The sequence below is a fragment of the Scyliorhinus torazame genome, chromosome 9 (genome assembly GCF_047496885.1).
Source record: "Scyliorhinus torazame isolate Kashiwa2021f chromosome 9, sScyTor2.1, whole genome shotgun sequence".
In the NCBI taxonomy this organism is placed as follows: Eukaryota; Metazoa; Chordata; class Chondrichthyes; order Carcharhiniformes; family Scyliorhinidae; genus Scyliorhinus; species Scyliorhinus torazame.
Window position 1 is genome coordinate 46,301,056 of NC_092715.1, and position 20,429 is coordinate 46,321,484.

At 44.6% G+C, this 20,429-nt stretch overlaps 1 protein-coding gene across 25 annotated transcripts in view; it reads left to right on the forward strand.

Annotated features, from left to right (window-relative positions):
• The window catches only part of LOC140429166 (teneurin-3), a 3,593,949-nt gene that overhangs the window by 2,470,850 nt on the left and 1,102,670 nt on the right, over positions 1-20,429 (forward strand). The window contains exon 1 of one of the 25 annotated variants that reach the window (XM_072515807.1): positions 4,830-4,975. The exons of 22 other annotated variants lie outside the window; for them this stretch is intronic. The gene's annotated coding sequence lies outside the window, so the exon portion shown is untranslated. Of the gene's footprint in view, positions 1-4,829; positions 4,976-8,915; positions 9,048-20,429 lie in introns of those variants that run through there. 2 more of the 25 variants (XM_072515809.1, XM_072515808.1) reach the window with 2 other exon arrangements.

Below are 20,429 nucleotides of genomic sequence, written 5' to 3' on the forward strand. Positions count from 1 at the left end.
ATTGGAAAGGGTGCAGAGGAGATTTACCAGAATGTTGCCTGGTATGGAGGGAAGATCTTATGAGGAAAGGCTGAGGGACTTGAGGCTGTTTTCGTTAGAGAGAAGAAGGTTAAGAGGTGACTTAATTGAAGCATACAAGATGATCAGAGGATTGGATAGGGTGGACAGTGAGAGCCTTCTTCCTCGGATGGTGATGTCTAGCATGAGGGGACATAGCTTTAAATTGAGGGGAGATAGATATAAGACAGATGTCAGAGGTAGGTTCTTTACTCAGAGAGTAGTAAGGGCATGGAATGCCCTGCCTGCAACAGTAGTGGACTCGCCAACACTAAGGGCATTCAAATGGTCATTGGATAGACATATGGACGATAAGGGAATAGTGTAGATGGGCTTTAGAGTGGTTTCACAGGTCGGCGCAACATCGAGGGCCGAAGGGCCTGTACTGCGCTGCAATGTTCTATGTTCTATGTTCTAACATGGGGAGAATGTGCAAACTCCACACAGACAGTGACCCAGAGCCGGGATCAAACCTGGAACCTCAGCGCCGTGAGGCTGCAGAGCTAACCCACTGCGCCACGTGCTGCCCTAAAACACCAGCAAATATGACTCCTACAATCCAGGCTACAGGAAAGCTTCAAGTAAAAGCGATTTAATAATATTCTCTCAATTGTGTGTTCCACCTACAGGTTAATTTCTTTAAAATGGACGTTCACATGACCATATCAGTAAAGCCCTGAGAATAGAATTATTGGAACAATAAATACTGATTGCCCAAGTCAGTCTGGGAGGCAGAGCAAAGAGAGAGACATGTTAAGACACAGGGAATACAGCACGGCATGATGGCATTTATTTTAATGCAAAGAGTCTTACAAGTAATGCAGATGAACTGAGGGTGATGATTAACACATGGGAGTATGGCATTGTTGCTATCCCAAAGACATGATTGAGGGAGGGGCAGTATTGGCAGTTCAATATTCCGGGGTATAAAATCTCAAGTGGCACAGGGGAGATGTAAAGAGGAGGTGGCGTTACAACATTGATCAAGGAGTCAATTTCTCAGGGAGGAGGGATGATATGTTAGCAATTGAGGCCATATGGGTTGGACTTAAAAACAAAAAAGGGGCCAATCTCCTTCCATCGAGTGTACTATAGGCCCCCAAATAGTCAGCGAGAGGTACAACAGCAGACATGGAGAGAAATCTTAAAGAAGTGTAAAAACAATAGATAATAGTAGTCAGGGGTTTCAACTTCCACAATATAATTTGGATAGGCAAAGTGAGAAAGACTTAAAGGAGGAGGAATTCTTAAAGTGCATTCAGGAGAGCTTTTTGATCCAGAACGTAGAAAATCCTACAAGAGAGGGAGCAGTACTGGACCTAATTTTGGGGAATGAAGCCAGGCAGGTGGTACATTAATTTTTATTTTTTTTAAATTTTCTTTTAATTCTCCTCCATTTTCACATTTTCTCCCACATTTACATCCATCAACAATAAACAATAATCTGCAAGATATGTCAGTCCTCATAATAACAACAACGATCCCATCTACCCACCAACCCCCAAACCTCAACCCGCATGTTTACAGAAACAAATGACAAAAATAATTCAGGGATTACCCGTAGTCACCCTTAATCTTACACAGCTCGACATTTTTCTTTGGGTTGTTTTTCCCTCCTGTGTCTTCTCAGTGCCTCCTCCGTGCCTTCTTCCTTCTTCTGCTGCCTCCGCGGACCCTGGGACCAGGCTTAAAGCCCCGAAATTGCCGTTCCCGAGCGGGGGCTCTCCATTGTGCGGCTGCCTCCTGCCAGCCGTCACCGGAAGTGTGGTGGTACATTAATGACGAGATATGAATGTGGGACATCTTAAGATCCTGGACGAGAACCCAACTATTTTCAATTTGTAATACTGTGAGGAAATGATGCACAGGCGTGATACCACTGACCATTAGGTATGTTAAAATAAACTTTAATTTAAACACAATTAACTACATGGGCATCAAAGAAATATCCTTACAGTTAACAGCTACAACAGTTCCTAAGTAAAAGAGAAAATCTTTACTCCCTTCCTAAACCTGCCACTATATTCCAATTAAGCAAACCAATATATTTCACATGCTGCTCATTAATAAAATTAACAACCAGGTTTCTACTTGCTTTCATAGAATCATAGAATCCTACAGTGCAGAAGGAGGCCATTCAGCCCATTGACTCTGTACTGACCCTCTGAAAGAGCACTCTACCCATGCCCACTCCCCCGACCCATCCCTGTAACCCCAGCTAACCTTTGGACACTAAGCGTTAATTTAGCATGGCCAAATCACCTCACCTACACATTTTTGTGGGAGAAAACCCTTTCTCTGTGCAGAATCTTGGGAGTGAGACCATTTCAGGACCAAACTGAAACACCTCTGTTCAGACAGACAAGGACCAACTGACTTTTCAGACAGACCTGGCTCCTCCCATTAACTACATCATCTACCCACAGCATAATGCATTCTTTTCTCTCTTCTTACAAGATCATAGATCATAAGATATAGGAGCAGAATTAGGCTATTCGGCCAATCAAGTCTGCTCTGCCATTCAATCATGGCTGATGTCCCTTAACTTGTTCAGCCAGGGCCAAACTCAATACCTCATATAAATTATCTACACCCCGGGGATCCTTCAAACATCAACACTGTTCCATTAGCTAGCTCCCTGTACACAAATAAATGGTTCTCAATATCTATTGGCAGAACATTTCACCTGCAAATCAGTTTTTTTATTTCATTTCAACTGCTTCACTTTTACAACACCTTAATCACAGCTCTGGCTGCCATCCTGCCTGTGTGCATGTTAACCCGGACTTTAATAAGAATACTGCAAAAAATATGACAATTTCTTACATTCATTGCAAGGTATGATCAGTAAGTTTGCAGATGACACAAAAATTGGTGGTGTGGTAAATGGTCAGGAAGAAAGCCTTAGATTAAACAACAATATAGACAAGTTGGCCAGATGGACAGGACAATGGCAAATGGAATTTAATCCTGAAAAAATGTGAAGTGATGCATTTTGGGAGGGGTAACAAGGCTGGAGAATATACAATGAATGGTAGGATGCTGGGAAGACAGAGGACCAAAGGGACCTTGAGGGTGCATGTCCCCGAGGCAGCAGGAAAGATAGTTGAGGTTGTTAAAGAAGTGTATGGGCTACTTGCCTTTATTAACTGAACTAAAGACTATAAGAGCAGGGAGGTTATGATACAGCTGACTAAAACACTTGTTAGGTCATAGCTAGAGTACTGTGTGCAGTTCTGTTCACCACACTATCGGAAGGATGTGATTGCACGAGAAAGGGTGCAGAGGAGATTCACTAGGATGTTGCCTGGGCTGGAGCATGTCAGCTCTGAAGAGAGGCTGATTAGGCTGGGATTGTTTTCATTATAACAAAGAAAGCTGAGGGGGGAACCTGATTGAGGTATACAAAATTATGAGGGACATAGAGAGCATAGATAGGAAGGAACTTTTCCCCTCAGCAAAGGGGTCAATAACCAGGGGGCATACATTAAAGGTAAGTGGCAGTGGATTTAGAGGGGATTTGAGGAAAACCATTTCACCCAGAGAGTGGTGGGAATCTGGAACTCACTGGCTGAAAGGGTAGTAGAGGCGGGAATCCTGGCAGCATTTAGGTGAGCATTTGTAATGCCGTAGTATACAAGGCTACAGACCAAGTGCGCAAAAAACTCAGATTAGAACAGATAGGCGCTTGATAGCCGGCAGAGACACAATGGACCGAAAGGTCTCTTTTTGTGCTGTCATGTTCTATGTCTCAATGACTTCCGCCAATCTCAATACACACAGTTAGTGTATTTACTTTAGAGTGGACTTCACCTTTTGAAGACCTGTCGAGTCAGCACTGGGAGGGGGTGGGGGTAATATTAAAATCCTTGGGGACTGATCTCCCACCCACTCTGGAGGAGGAGGGCCGCTCGCTGAAGGGGGAGCATTGGGGCCGGGGTGGGGTGGGGGCTGACAGAATTATCCCGCTCGTTTCATTGCAAGTGCGAAGTCCAGAACATTCACCTCACAACTTTCAGCAGTTGGGCTTCGGGAAACCAGTCGTTTCCCCTGCCGTGTGCTGGCGTGGCCGGGGTGTGAATGCCCAGGCTCTCGCCACAATCATTCAAGCCCCGGAGGCAAACACCTCTCCAATCACAACATCAGTCAGGCCATTTTCAGACGTGCATTGGGGACTCAGCGCTGGCACACAGGGTTTAACCAGAAGCTCGGCGCTACACATTGCACTGCCACACACACATTTATATATACATGCGTGGCGCTGTTAGTAATTAGCCGCATCCCATCGCAGCGGCAGCTTCAGAAAACAAGTAGAAAGCCATAATTCACCAACCCAAGTTTATTTATGGCTGACCCCTTAAATCATGGCATGGTAGAGTGACGGATTGGACACAGCATGGGACGACGGGCGCTCTGCATCGGCTGAGGCAGACAGGGAGAGTGGAAGGTGGGGGCGGGGGGTGCACGCCGGTGGAAGCTCGCAGCCCGCTCACCCACACACTAAACCACCGCCACCACCTGTGACAAAGCTGAACTCAAAGAACCGCCTTCACCCTCCATCCAAGCGGTCTGTGTGTGGTGAGGGGGGGTGGGGGGGGTGTACAGCGTGGCAGCGATCAGTGGTCACTGACAACGGGGAGGGGTCGGGGTGGGGAATGTATTTTGGCGAAGCTGTGTTTGTGGGGGGGGGGGGGGGGGGCGACCGCTCACCCCCGCCCCCCCCAGTTGCTTTAGCTAAGGTCCTGCGGCGGCGCTCTGCCATGCGTGATGCTTGTCAGTGAACTAGACAAGGATCAGCCGCTGGAGCCGGCTCCATTCACACAGCAACTGTGAGCTGTTCAAGCATATCGCGGTCCTGGACCTGCTCTCTCTCTCACACACACTCCCTCTCTCTCTCATTTCCCTCTCTGCATCCACTGTGAGTATCTGCGTGTGCATCCTTTAACATCTGCATGTTACCGTGAAAGAAGGGGGGGCGGGGGGATTGTGGTGGGGGACCCGGTGTTTTATTTTTGTGTAGCATATCTAGGAATAATATTTTTCGAAAAAATAAGCTCCCCCCCCCCCCCCCCCCCCCCACCCTGCTGTTACTTGAATGTGCAAAATGCGAACGAGAACGCTTTCCAGTCCTTTTCGTACAAGCCCGGAGTGCGCGGGCAGGGCTGCTGAGTGAAGTTGTGAGACTTTCAATCGTTTTACAAACTTTGGCGAGGGGGGTTTATATTCTCCCTCTCTCTTGTGTCTCTTTGTCTGAGGGTTGAGCTGGCCGCACTGTGTGAGTGTTACACAGGCAGGGGGAGAGCTGCTCGCCCTGTTCGCAATGACAGGAGTAGGTGGCATTTCAAGAATCGGCTGGTTCAAATGTTGATTTTTTTTTTCATTTCTCCTCTTCTCCCCCCTCCCCATGGCCATTGCTGAGCGTGATTTATTGATGCTGCTTTGTGGCCAGTGGTTGCCGGAAGTTATGCGGTGTTACCCTCTCCCAACACATGTTCAGCCACCTACCTGATTCCGCGTGTGTGATTCAGTAAAGTGGCTGCTTCTCATTGAATGTGAAAGCGCCAGAGCGATGTCTGTTTAAACATGAAGGGAAAACAATGGGATTCATCTGACTGGAGTTCGGCGTCTCTTTCCCGCGTGGGTGTAAAGTAGTTTACGGGGTCGGGGTGGGAATACAGGTCATTTCATGTGATGCTTGTAATTCCTTTAACCACCCCCCCCCCCCCCCCCTTTCAATGGCTGCAAGGGAAAGAGAAAAGGCAACTGAGCGCTGACCAACTTTCCCCAGTTACTCTGGAAGAGGGAGTGTTTGGTGCTGTATTTGTTTTTAATCTTTGTCACTATGAGTTGTAACGCCTGCTCCCTCTCTTGGACACACTAAGCAGAAGTTTGCCAAGGCGAGGGACACCTCGTCACTGTTGCATGTGGCCAGGAGCTGGCGGTGTCCTCAGTCACTGGGACCTCTGTACTTAAAGCGGGAGAGTCAGTACCATTGAATATATAATGTTACTACCATTGAATATATAATGTCACTGCCATTGGATATATAATGTCACTGCCATTGGATATATAATGTCACTACCATTGGATATATAATGTCACTACAATTGAATATATAATGTCACGACCATTGGATATTTAATGCCACTACCATTGAATATATAATGTCATTATCATTGAATATATAATGTCACTATCATTGGATATATAATGTCACTACCATTGGATATATAATGTCACTATCATTGGATATATAATGTCACTACCATTGGATATATAATGTCACTATCATTGGATATATGTCACTACCATTGGATATATGATGTACACATATAAAATGTACACACACAGGGCAGGTCCATAGGAATAGGGCCATCGGGTCAACTCCATATCCCTCGCCAGCTTTGGAAAATGTTACACCTCAATCCGAGAGGGTTGGTTAGGTCGAAGGAATCAGACGGTGTTGCTAACTCTTGACCATATCTGATTGTGATGCGGACAGTGGATGTGCTGCCTTGGCGTTAATGTTAGCACACAGTTCCTTGTGCAAGTGCAGTCAGTAGGCGGACTCTTCACTTCTTCCCTATAGCGCCTTAAGATGGAGACACGATACTGTCGCGCCTTTTATATATAGTGTATATAAATACCCTGAAAAGCTTCGGCTCCTTCCCCATTCCTGGGGATGTTAACACCCTGCATACAGTGGGCACAATCCACCCGGGCCGCATTTGAAATCGTTCTGCCCTTCCCCGTCTGTCTCCGACTTAACGCTTGTGTTTTAATTCGAGATTCCCGTGTTCCTGGTAAAGACCTGTTTTCTTTCCACGACCCAGTTCCTCGTGGTGCATGTAAACTACAACAATACCGCCAACCGCAATCCGCACTTTCCCATCTCACTCCCCATCAAATCACTGTTGCAGAGCCAGGGAACACCTGACCACCAATAATATTTTGGCGTTATCTGAAAACGAGAATTGTGAAATCCCACCCACACGGATCCGTTTTTCAGTTTGGAAAGACATCTGTGTCTGTACACGGAGCCTTTCATTTCATTCATAGCAGTGACCTCTCACCCCAACAACAAACTATAAAATAATGGTCCAACATGTTCGTGAATGCGAGACAAACTTCCTGGAGTTTAGTGGGAGACAGTAGCGAGATCCTGTCGCTCCGTTGAAAAGTTGCAGTGGGTGGAGAATGGAAAGTTTAGAGTTTTACTTTTGTTCAGAGGTAATTGCCGGGACTAGATGGCCGGTAAACTGGGACAGGTTTGCCAACTTTGCATGAAAGGAACAGTTTCACCCCCACCCCCTCCCACCGCCCAGTTTTGGCAGACCAGGAAACTGGCTTGTGCACCGCTCTTTGTCATTTACAACGTGCAGTCAGTTAACCCTTACTCAACATCGCTTGTCCATGTCCCCCATTGTAAGTCGCCCAGCCGAGTTGTGATGGCGCCCATAAATGTTAAAACTCGGATAGAATTAAAAAGAAGAGAGATTTCAAGAGCTGAAAGAATTGGACTTAAAAACAAGGCAGTTGCAGGGATACATTTCACATTGAACTGCAGAGCTCACTAATCAGGGCGTTATTTCTGAAGTTTCGAATCCTTGAAATACAGTGGCGGTAAGCGGGGCAAACCCCCCCCCCCACACACACACACGCACAAAATAATATAGAGGCAGAAAACATTGGGAATGTACAATGGGTCTGTTTAGCATCTCGAAATACTCCAAATTACTCCAAAAAGTAATCAAAGGATCTCTTATGGGAGGTTGAGGTGTCCTGTGGGATAAGTTTAATAATGTTCTGAGTGCAGCTCCCTTATGTTTTAAATCCTCCAAGCAACTTCTATGTTGGAGTCCAATGAAAGGTTACTCATGGGGGTACATTTAAATAACTTGATTGATTGGAGAGGGGGAAGCAAACTGGGACTGGTATACTTTTGGTTTTGTTTTGTAGTTTTTGTTAGATTTTCATTTGCCACCACCGGATACTGAAATCTGAAATCATTGCGAGTTGATGGAAGTAGCTGCGGTCGGGAACTTCAGTTTAGAAGGAAACGGGTAAAGGATTACCCCTCTTTTCACTTTCTATGTCATTTCAGAGATTCTGTTGTGTCTCTGATGATCAGTTTTATTTTCTGGGGTTCTTTGTCGCTTTCTGTAGTCGTTTCCTGGTCCCAGTGAATGTGTGAGTGTAATCTGAGCTTTCTCCCAGAATCCGGTCAGGAATTGCAGTTTTTGAAGTGCGTTTGACAATGTTGCTGCTTTAAATGATTTGGGGGCAATGCAGAAAGAATAAGTTAGCCTCACGCCGCGCCAGACTGCAGGGGCAATGCGACGTGTGTGAGGTGCAAAGTTTGTCTGAGTGAAAAAGTTGAATGTTATTATTTTTCAGGAAGAATTAATCTCAATGGTATATATCGTTCAGGCAGTTTAAATGTTTATCTGCGTTACAGACTATGAACAATTGAATACAATGCCCGTGACTCTAATAAGTGAATTACATATATTATTCATATAAAAATATCTATATTATACATGAACATAAAGCAGGAATACATTTCAAGTGAAGACGTACCATGGGGACAGATTTTCTGCCATGTTTGTTAAAGTGGGGGTGGAGGTGAATAATTTAGCGTGGAGTTACCCTTCCTTGCACAAGGGGATAAGGCATAACGCAGAAGGCGTAGAGTTAAAACTTTGATGTGACAGTGCAAAGTCACAGGGACAGGCAGAAGAAGTAAGTCAATCAGTCCTCAGAACCCAGCATTTCCTCCAATTGCGCATCCTGACAGCCAGGCATCCTGCAGAGAAGGTAGGACGTAGTGGGGTGCCTTTGTAAGTGCTACTTTCTGAAGTGAAGCATTCAGCCTCGGATGTTGAATGCAGCCAGGACTCTCGAGTTAACAACGTTTGCTGGTAGCCTGTATGCCGATGAGCTCTGAATGTTGCTCAACATCGGAGGATTCTGGGCCGTTGTGAGTAATGGTGAGTGGTCACTCGAGATTGCTTCATGGCTGAAAGGCCAAGTGAAGGGCAGGAGGGTCAATCTGTTTGTCCCCAATTACCCTATTGAATGTGTGCTGCTGTCATTTACTTTTCATGGGGCATGGGGATAAGTCTTTTAATATTGTGCAAGGAATATTTTAAAAAGTCTGCCTTTCCCAAGATCTTTGGCAAAAATAATTGGATCAGCAAACAGGTCTTTTTTGTGTAAATGTAGCAGATATGTAGAAGTGTACAGTGTAGTGGAGGGAAGGTACATTACATCTAGGGATATGCTGATGCATAGATGTTTTTGAGTCGATTTTGATCTCAGCTCATGATTTAGTGGCCACCTGTGTTTACATGTTGTGCTGCCAAGCAAAACATATCTTGAGGATCTCAATGCTTCAACCTTTTATCCCGGGTAAGGGACTTTCAGCGAACAGAGATGAAAATGCCGAAGATGGCTAGCCAGTAAGCTGTCCTTCCGTTTGTGGGCATCAGGCATGGGCAGGATCAGGTATGGGCAGGATCAGGCATGGGCAGGATCAGGCATAGCTATGCTGTCCCTTATTGTCTAGTAATCTGCCACTTCTCAGTGGCTGCTACTCCGGGAGAGTGCTGCAACAATGGAAGTAATATATTACAATACATTCATGGGAGTGATGGTTTAAGAATCAGATTTAAATCAATGAGCAGGTAAAACCTAAATTTCAGACATAGTGATGGGCAACATATCAAGCAAAGCGTCCTTCCTGGTTTATAGAAAGCCCACAATTAAAACTCACACAATAGCAACACAACACGAGGTAAGGTGCGGTGACAGTTTGGAAGTCATTCCCACACTCATTTGAACATTTCACAGTAAAGTTCGGGTTAATTTCTGGCTTCAGGGAGGAATACAACTGGATGTGTGTGGGTGGGGGGGGGGGGGGGGGGGGGGTGAGTGGTCACTTTCTCTGCGTAAAAAAATGGTACCTTTTGCGTGTCTGATGAGAGTAGGAATTGATCCATGTACAGAGGAATGAGTGCTCCAATTGTAAAGTCTCTCCATTGCAGTGAGCCCGGGGAATAGATCCCAATTGGAGGGGGGAGAGGGTTACCCACCGTTACTCAGAAAATATGCACCAAGATTGTTCGCTGCCTCCTTAGCTCTTAGAATGATGACATTTCTTTGCATCTCACAGCACATTGAAATCTCTTTATGTTTCATTATTGCGACATGCAAGTAGTGTTGCATCAGGGGAAAACACTTAAAACAACTCTTACCTGGTTGGATTCAAACATAATCCAGAAACAGGACCGTATGAAAAATGAGCAATTTACACCGCAGATGTTTTCTCCATAAAAAATGGAAACCACCAAAATTCAGCCTTGAACTTAACATCGTTATTGAAAAGTCTTTAATTTATGACTTTTTCCCCGTAAACAACGTTTCTTGTAAGTTTTCCAGTCTTTCACCTACCCGAATTTTACTGTTAAATATTTAATATGTCTATGAGTGCAAAATAAATCCTTCCAACACCTCACCTCACGCTGTTATTGTGGGAGTTTTGATTGCAGGTTTACATTTCCTTTTTTGTATCGACTAGGAAGGACGCTTTGTTTGATATTTTGCCCACTTACTATCGTTTGCCTGAAATTTTGGTTTTGCCCGCTCATTAAGAGAAACCCGATTCTCAAACCACCACCCAATTCTTTCATTCTGAGTAGTTTCATTATGTGTCCATGCTTCTAATGAAGATTAATGTTTTTTGTGTGCGCAGAGATGCTTTGGAGGGCTGCGTTCATTGTGAATGCTGAGTGCTGTGCTCGTAATCAATTTCAAATGAGCTCCTATGCTATTCGTCAGTCTCTTTCCAAACCGGTGTTATTAGGCTGTATTAACCTTGTTGGTGATTGATTAAAGCACTTGTGCATATTCAGATGCCATTTGTCGGGAGAAGGGGGACAGGAGATGCTGGAGAGGATTTGAATGCTCGCAGCGAGTTGCCATTGTTTGTGAGCTTGTTGGCTGCTGAAAGTTTTACAATTCAGGGCAAATGGGGACGAGATAAGGGCAGCAAGCAAGCCTTTGTGAAAGGTCTGTTTGAATTCTGAGTGGTGCCGTGATGCAAGCAGATAGCTCTTGTACCAGCAGCTAATGGCATCAGAATTAATTTAACTATTAAAGAGAAAAGTGTTAAGGATTGTAAGGAGCAATGGTTAGAATACTATCCTCCCCTCTCCCGTCCTCCGGACCCGGATTCATATTGAGGCAATTGAACGGATAAAGACCTCTTTCTGAACAAGAACAAACGTAATTTAGTTTTGATTGGTTTCATTCCTGGTTTAGTGGCCGGAGGGGTACAGAGCCGCCCTTGGATTTGTTACTGAATCTGACCGTCTCACTCAAGAAGCTTTAGTTTGGCCACCAGTTTCATCCCGGTGCCCGGTGATTGGCATTGATGGACCATCTCCCACTGTATCCAACTTGCCCATCACCACAACCTTGTTCACCCAGGGTTTTTTTTTGTATTCGGCGACCGAATTGAAACACGAACCGATGCAAAATAGCGTTAGAGAGCGCTTAATGATGGTTGTGCAAAATGCTTTTGTGGTCACACAACCGTTGAGGTGCGGTGTCTTACCTGAGGGTACCCGTTGTTGAAACTGATGGAGAAGTTGACCAAATACTTCCACTTTCCCAGAATTAACTTTTACCACCACAATTGACACAAAGCATACCTTACCATCTGCCCCAAAGCACACCGTGCCTTAAAATAAAACTAGGATAATACTTCATTCACATCTCTGCAATTTCCTGACAATAATCAATCCTACCTGGGGTTAAATCAGAAATTGGAGTCACAAAATGTAATTATTGTGTAAAATATACATTATTTTCACAGTATGTTTTTCGAAAGACAATTGTATTTTTTTAAAAAAGAATGACAGGACGTCAACTCTGGAAGGTCTGAAGTCTTACAACACCAAGTTAAAGGCCAACAGGTTTGTTTTGAATCACTAGCTTTTGGGGCGCAGCTCCTTCATCAGGTGAGTCCGAGTTGCAACATTTACCTTGGCAACTACTGAATATCGAGGCTGGTTTAGCACAGGGCTAAATAGCCGGCTTTTAAAGCAGACCAAGGCAGGCCAGCAGTACGGTTCAATTCCAGTACCACCCTCCCCAAACAGGCGCTGGAATGTGGTGAATAGGGGCTTTTCACAGTAACTTCATTTGAAGCCTACTTGTGACAATAAGCAATTTTCATTCTTTCATTTTTCATTCATCTTAGTTTGCCTGTTCCTGAGCTAGTCACTCTGCCTGCCATAGATATCACTGAATGGAGCATCACGTCCAGTCAGTAAAAGTTGTTCCCAAATAGTTCAGGCCAGCATCCATGGTAAACACCTTCAACTACACAGTTTCTACATAAATTCTATGATACATTACACCAAAACAGTTTCCCAGTGTGTCTGCCCCAACCACATTTAAGCAGCGTATAGATGCTATTGAAACAGGCGTTGCTTTTTGAAGTCATTATTTTACATTTATTTGGGATCTTTTCCCAGTGCACCTTTAAACATTGAATTCTTATATCAGCCATATATGGAAAGGTGCAAGTGGAGCAAACAGTGTCAGGGCAGCACTCTGAATGTCTCTATTTCTTTTGGACTATTTTGCAATATTTTGTTGGCCTGCGTTTTGTCAGCTACAGTGAATTAATCTGTTGTATTTGATTTAGCTCCTTCAGACGGTAAGGAAATAAAATCCCTTTATTTTGCTAATTGGAAAATTATTTCAGACAGAACTGGCCAGTATTCTCAAGCTGAACTAGAAAATGCTGGGCCATTCAGAGGGAATAGCTCTTCTGTGAGAGGGGCACGGTGCCACAATCTTCAAACCCTTTCTACTTCAGCAGTTTAATTAACTTTGCAAAGTGCAACAGAAAAAACAGAGTTTTGAATTGAATTTTTTTTTTAGTGTCTTCGTATTTACTTATGCAGTGCAATTGTTTCATAAGCCTCATTCACATTACAGTAATATTACTGTTTTTCAAAAAAAAAGTCTGCAAAATGGATGTCAATAAATTCTCAGTGACTTTTCAGACGTTGGAGAATTTATGCTGATGGATTCTATTAATACATGCAGTTCGCTAGGTTTCTCTTGGTGATTGTGCTTTTTCTCCCTCAGGGTGAGACTTCCTTTGTTTCTTTTCAAATATTTTCTCCCCTCAAGCTTTTTAAACTTTCTCCCTGCACCTTGCCGGTGAGCCTGACACCCTGCTCCCACATCTTTCACAAACCTACCTCTTCCACAAGCTAATGTTCATTTGCTCTGATATCCTCTTTTAGAAGGTCCGGTGTCAGATTTCACCATACTGGGACATTATTGGGCTGGTTTAGCTCAGTGCGCTAGACAGCTGGTTTGTAATGCAGAACAAGGCCAGCAGCGCGGGTTCAATTCCTGTACCAGCTTACCCGAACAGGCGCCAGAATGTGGCGACTAGGGGCTTTTCACAGTAACTTCATACTTGTGACAATAAAAGGTTATTATTTTACCATGTTAGATACAAGTTGTTGTTGTTCATTGGCTGTAAAATACTTTTGGACATCCTGATGCTAATAAAGGTGCTATGCAAATGCAAGTTATTTCAGGTTGCCTGTCACCTGCCATTAGGTCCGGGTTTTACTCACATATTTTTGCAGATATCAAACATTTGATAAAAGCTAGTGGTTTTGTTTCAGTTTATCCTCGAGCCATTTTCTTCTCCAATTGTCCTCCCCTGTTTCTCTAGCACCTCATTCACATGGCCATTACACTTGTCCAAGCATTAAAGTAAATTTGAGCAGTCGCTTCCATCTGAAGATGTGCAGGGGAATTATCAGAGCTAAACAGGCTCAGTACCGAGCAGGGAGCAAATCTGGCACGATACAGTCGAGTTATGCATTGGATAAACCAGCTGAGCTATTGGGTAGTGTGATTTCATAAATGATCACTGCTAACTGATGAGATGCACCTATTTTCCTCATAGTGTCCCTATTAGTCCTTTGCTAAAACCTGTCTTAGATTTGGATGTGCTGACAACATGGGATGTACTGGCAGAATATACAATTGTGCCTTCTTATTTCAGTGGCAGAAGCAGCTATGTCTCCAAGACTTTCTTTGCATGATGCCACACTGTCAGCAACCTACCATGATGAAGTTAGTTTCAAAAATAGAAATTCCATTGCAGCATGGAAGGTTCTTTTTCTTGAGTGCATGAGATGAAAAAGGCAAACTACCTCCACGCACAAATTCAACCTCAATTAGTCTCTATGGGAAAGTCTGATTGAAAACAATATCTGGTACCTTTGGAAATATGCTGTTGACCCTTGTTAGTTTAAGGGTGGGATCGATATATTTTTGGTCTCTCGTGGAATCAAGGCAGATGGGGATCGGGTAGAAAATGTGGAGCTGAGATATACAGTGGTTCTACTGAGTGGCAGAGCAGGCTCGATAAGCCATATTGTCTGCTCCTATTTCTTATGTACTTGTGTCTGGCCTCCTGTCCTTTCAGGCAGATAGAAATCTTGGTGCTCCTACTTCCTATTTTAACCTAGAATTTTCTGCATTCTTTATAGAGGTTTTCTGCGTTCTTTATAGAGGTTTACCTCGACTTCTAGGGGCCACTATTTAAAAATAAGCGTCCCCCCCCCCCCCTCCATTTAAGACAGAGATGAGGAGGATTTCTTTCTCCTAGAGGGTTGTGAGTCTTTGGAACTCTCTTCCTCAAAAGATAGTGGAAGCAGCGACTTTGAATATTTTTCAGCCAGAGCTTAGATAGATTCTTGATAAGCAAGGGGGTGAAAGGTTACTGGGGGTTGTAGGAATGTGGAGCTGAGGTTACAATTCGATCAGGCATGATCTTATTGAATGGCAGTGCAGACTCAAAAGGCCTCCTGGCCTACTCCTGCTTCTGCTTCGTATGTAAAGAAGTGAATATTATTAATTCATCCAAGGTTGTTCCGATTCATGCTGGGTTGCAGGATTGCTGGAATAAACAGACATTCTCAGAGAAACGCGAACACCAGCAAACTGCTCACAGTTTGGATTTTGCCAAGGCTACTGGGTTCCAAACCTCATTACAGCCCTGGTCCAAACACGTTGAAACAAGCCGACTACCAGTGGTTAGGTGAGGTGAGAGTGGCTGCGCTCGACATCAATGTAGCATTTGACCAAGTGGCTCCCAGGAGGCCAGTAAAATAGAAGTCAATGGATACCAGACAGAAAATCCCCACAGCCTGGAGCCATACCCAGCATAAAAGAAAATGATAGTGTTTGTTGGAAGCCAATTACCTCAGCCTTAGGATATTGCTCCAAGGATTCCTCTGAGCAGTGTTCTAGGTCCAACTATCTTCAGCTGCTTCACAGAATACATTCCCCCGAAGGAGGCCAATCTGCCTGCTGCATCTGTGCCATCTCCCGCAGAATGATTTATTGAGTGCCACTCCCCTGCCTTCTCCCCACAATCACACATTTTATTGCTTTTCAGATAACAATCCAATGCCCTCTTGAAAGTCTTGATGGAACGTGCCTCTACCACAATTTCAGGCCGTGCATACCGGATCCTGGGCACGTGCTGCGAGAAAAAGCTTTTCCTCATGTCATTGCGGGGCGGCACGGTGGTGCAGTGTTAGCACTGCTGCCTCACGGTGCCGAGGCCTTGGGTCACTGTCTGTGTGGAGTTTGCACATTTCCCCATGTCTGCGTGTGTCTCAACCCCACAAGCCAAAGATGTGCAGGAAAGCTGGATTGGCCAGGCTGAATTGTCCCTCAATTGGGGGAAAAAAGAATTGGGTACTTTAAATTTCGTTTAAAAAATGTTGCCATTGCTTTTTTTTGCCAATTTCTTCATCGCTGGCCTTTCCTCCACTGGTTATTGTCCAGTGTTCAGGTAACTGCTGCTCCATAAATGCAGTTATTGTCGAATTGTACAGGGAAGTAAGGGGCCACCATTATTTTGGCAATCAGTGTGCAGTCCTGGTTCTGTCAACAGGGAAAACAAGTACTGTACTGCTGGTGTCAATGGAGAAATCTTTGATGAGTGTGATGTAGGTGTGCTCTTAGTCTTCGTCTTGCATTGGAAATAAATCTCAGAAGCACTTACAGATTGATTTTTGGTGAATGAAGGACAGTAATGTAATCCTGAGGCTTGAAACTGCACGAACAAATTCACGGTGCACTGCAGCTTGAACTAGAATTAAATTTAAACAAATTTCACAATGCAGAGAAGTTGTTTACATGTATTTAGTCTGCTGCAGCTGTAACCTGAACAACAAAATGGATGGCTCATTAAAGCTGCGCGACCCCATAATTTTCTTTATTCATTCGAAAAGCACTTCCCAAAATAGCCCATTCTTGAAAATATCAGCCTGCAATTCCACTTAATAACCAGCTAGTTCATTCACCGTGAATAATTCAAGAACATCTAATTTCAACAGCACTTCATGGTTTGCATGTAAACAAAAGTTGTGGAGTGTCACAATCGACTGATGTCTCTCCAGTTAGATTGTCGGAGGTGCAACGCTTGTCGCCAGTCCCGCCACTGGTCTTCAGTTTGAGAGAGCTGCTTAACACATGCCTATTTCTGTGAGCACATCTAGGATCAGGACTGAGACAGGAGAGAGTGGCAGACAGGAATCATCAGGAATCTAGCTGACTGAGTGCCAACCAATCTTGCACTCACTGCTAACTTATTGTTACTTATTATAAATAACACCAAGGATTTGTGCAATATTAGCTAGACAGCTAATCCTGCACCATTGTTTCGGGATTCTTAAAAAAACTTGATGTTGTTCCTTCAAAGTTAGGAACTGCCTTCGCAACCCCAGCATATGTGTTGCCTGGTGCAGAACTTGGCAGCTTCATTCTTGGTCTATACTGCTTCTGCTGTAAAGAATCATATCACCCCTACAGGGCAAAAAGAGGCCATTTAGCCCTTGAAGTCTGCACTGACCCTCTGAAAGAGCACCTCACTCAGGTCCACTCCAACGCCCCATCCATGTAACCCCACCTAACCGTTGGACACGAAGGGGCAATTAGCCTGGCCAATCCACCTAACCTGCACGTCTTTGGACTGTGGGAGGAAACAGGAGCTCCCAAAGGTTGGTCTTTGTGAAATAAGGGAAAGACTTGCATTTATGTAGTGCCTTTCCTGACCTCGCGGCATCCCAAAGTACTTTATTGGCAATTAAATACTCATGAAGCGTAATTGCAGTAGCAATGACGGAAATACAGCAGTGAGTTTGCACACCGCAAGCTCCCACACGCAGTAACATGATCAAATAGCCAGATAATCTGTTTCAGTGATGTTGATCGAGGGATTGGCCAGGACACCAGGGATAACTCCCCTGGTCTTCTTCAAAGTAGTGCCATGGTGGGATCCTTCCAGTGAGGGTAGACAGGGCCTCGGTCAACATCTCATCTGAAAGGTGGTACCTCTAATAGGGCTGCAAAAAGGAAAGAGAGACTAGCATTTATATTATGCTTTTCATGACGGCGATGTTTGTTGGCCAGGCTTGAGTGTAAAGAATGGCCACTTGTGGTAGATTTTGACTGCTGGGCAGCTGGCATTTTCAAGCTGCCAGGTGAGCTGCAGTGTGCCAGATTGAGGTCCCGAAATGGAGGGGGTCAGGGGGGAGGTGGTGGTGGCAGCATTTTCAGAGGGCAGGACTCCATGGCAGCAGCTGGCTCGATTATTTAGGGACCGCCTGTGGGGATGGCAATCGAAGGCACAATTGACATCTATTGATATGAAAGTTGAAGTCCTGCCCTTTCAATTTGCTGGGTGTTTTATGATACTGGGTGAAAAGCCCAATTTAAAATGGAGTTTGCTACAAGGCCGCCGTTTATAGGCAGCTCAATCAGAGGCATTTACTGCTTCTTTAAGACAAGATGAGGGCGCTCAACATTGACCTTAACGGGTCTCAACATGTGAACTGCACAGGATCGTTTTCACAATAATCCTTATTTGGGCATTCCCGCAGTATTCTGTTGCGTAACCGTACATATGGTATGCTTGAGGAAGACCTAAAAGTGCGATCTCAGTGGACACTTGCAGAGAAAACTTAGGGCTGCACTAAACAATGACAATAATCAGATGCTCGTGTTGGCAGTTATCACCTGCTTGCCTATAAGGTCACACTAATAGCTGTTCCTCTTCTTGCCTCTCTGCCTGCGTGATCAAGCTGAGCAATGCCCATTTTGCTTTCCCTGCATGGTTCTTCATTGTAGTCAGTGTGCATTATTCGTGACTGCCGGTTTCTGTCGGATTGCTCTGATTCTGTTCTGATTTATAGGCAGGCAGGCGGGCAGTATTTTCCAGGTGGCAGGAGGTCCCTTTTGAGCCCGAAAGGCATGAAATTTATGCCTGAGAAGTTAGGATGTGATGTTTACGATGAAGAGTTTCAAAATTAAGTTCATGCATAAGTCATTAAGTCTTAGGATGTTAATTAAGTTAAAATCAAATGCAAGTAAATTCTCTTTAGTCGTGGGAAATCCTTTGACAGTGACTAACTGCATTGACTTCATGCTTTTGAGGATTGTTTTGAAGTACCGTCTTACATTAAATCCACAATACATACATTGTAAACAGATTGAAAACATCGCACGAGGGCCTTGAAACTTCAAGGGATGAGACAGTGGTAATAGTCACTGTGCTGCAGCACAAAAGGCTTGTAATTCTTTCTGATAATCATTAGTCATAAGGAACTCAGCTGGTAAAGCATTTCACGGCAATACAGTCTGTGATACAAACAGTGTGCTTGACGGACAGTACACGGTTCCTCCAGACGAAATCCACTCTCTGCCTTGTTGATCTGCCAAATGTAGTCAGTCAGGGTGCAAGCACGGCCAGAGGCTCTGCTGCTGCTGCTGCTGCTCCACTAACCATCCACTGGAGCACGAACAGAGATATCACATTCTGTCAGCGCTGTGTCCTTCGAACTGGCTCGATACAATGGAGTGGGCAAAGCCACTGTTGAAAGCGGTGAAATGGGTTCATCAATACTGCCTTGCACGGCCAAGATGCACCGATGAAGTTTCAATATTTGAAGATTGAGGCAGTCACTTCCCATGACTGATGTATAATTCACCATCCCAGGCCTACTATTTTCATGTTCAGAAATCTGATGGACTGCAGCGGCATTCGTTTAACTATTTTGACCATCGCAGGTAGCTGCGAAGCCAAGGAGTTCTTGATTCATGGGACCCATAAGTGCTTCCTCTGGACCAGGAATAAATTGTACGGCGATGTTAAACTTATTCAAAGTAATATTCAGGGCCACATTTTCACAGAGTAGGGGCGAATCCAGAACCATTTGAAAATGGCAGGTGGGACCTGAATCCAGCATTCCTGCACCCATTCCCAGTGTTGGCAATTTTTGCCAGCACGCAAAAAGTGAGTAGGGGCAGCATGGTGGCGCAGTGGTTAGCATTGCTGCCTCACGGCGCTGAGGTCCCAGGTTCCATCCCAGCTGTGGGTCACTGTCCATCTGGAGTTTGCGCATTCTCCCCGTGTCTGCGTGGGTTTCGCCCCCACAACCCAAAGATGTGCAGGTAGGTGGATTGGCCACACTAAATTGCCCCTTCATTGCAAAAAACTTAATTGGGTACACTAAATTTAATTTTTTTTAAAGGGTGTGAGTAGCTAGCAAGCATCCTGCACTCCCAACTTGGCCAGCTCTTTTACAGGTGTCGGCCGCTCCTAGCCCTGCCTCAATTTTTATGGAGTATAGCTATGATCCGTGGTCACGGCACTTGAGAAGGGTCAGGGATCAAAATCTGGATTCATGAACTTTTTAAAAGGCAAGTTCAAAATGTCTTACTCATGCCCCCCTGGCCACTCCTCGTGTCAACCCATGCCGCCAGAAACTTCCCAAGGCCCTACTACGCTGCATGCCAACTCATGGCCCCCCAGTCACTCCCCTTGGTTCCTTACACTCTCCCTGCCAACTTTATCCCAAATCACGTCTCTTCCACAGCCATTCTCCCAGTATGTACTAGGCGCATAACAAATGCGCATGTAATAAAAGTGGCAAGTGTGGAATTGCTGACAAAAAACACCCATTCAGAATTTTCTTTTGAAAAAATATCTGCTGTTCCTACTACCCTATGAAAGTTTATACCGACAGACTATTAAAGTTTCAATAACAGGCTTCTGAAATGTCACACCTCTTCACATGACCAAATAACATTGCGACATTGATTGGGTTTCCACTTGTTCTCATCATGCATGCGTGACTGAGAGCCCAGAACAAGAAAATCATTATCCCAGCAGGGCATCAGTTTTGACAATTGAAGTAAATTGTTGACTTTGCTTGATTGACATTTTTAAGGGCTCATAGTAGTTTATGTGATCT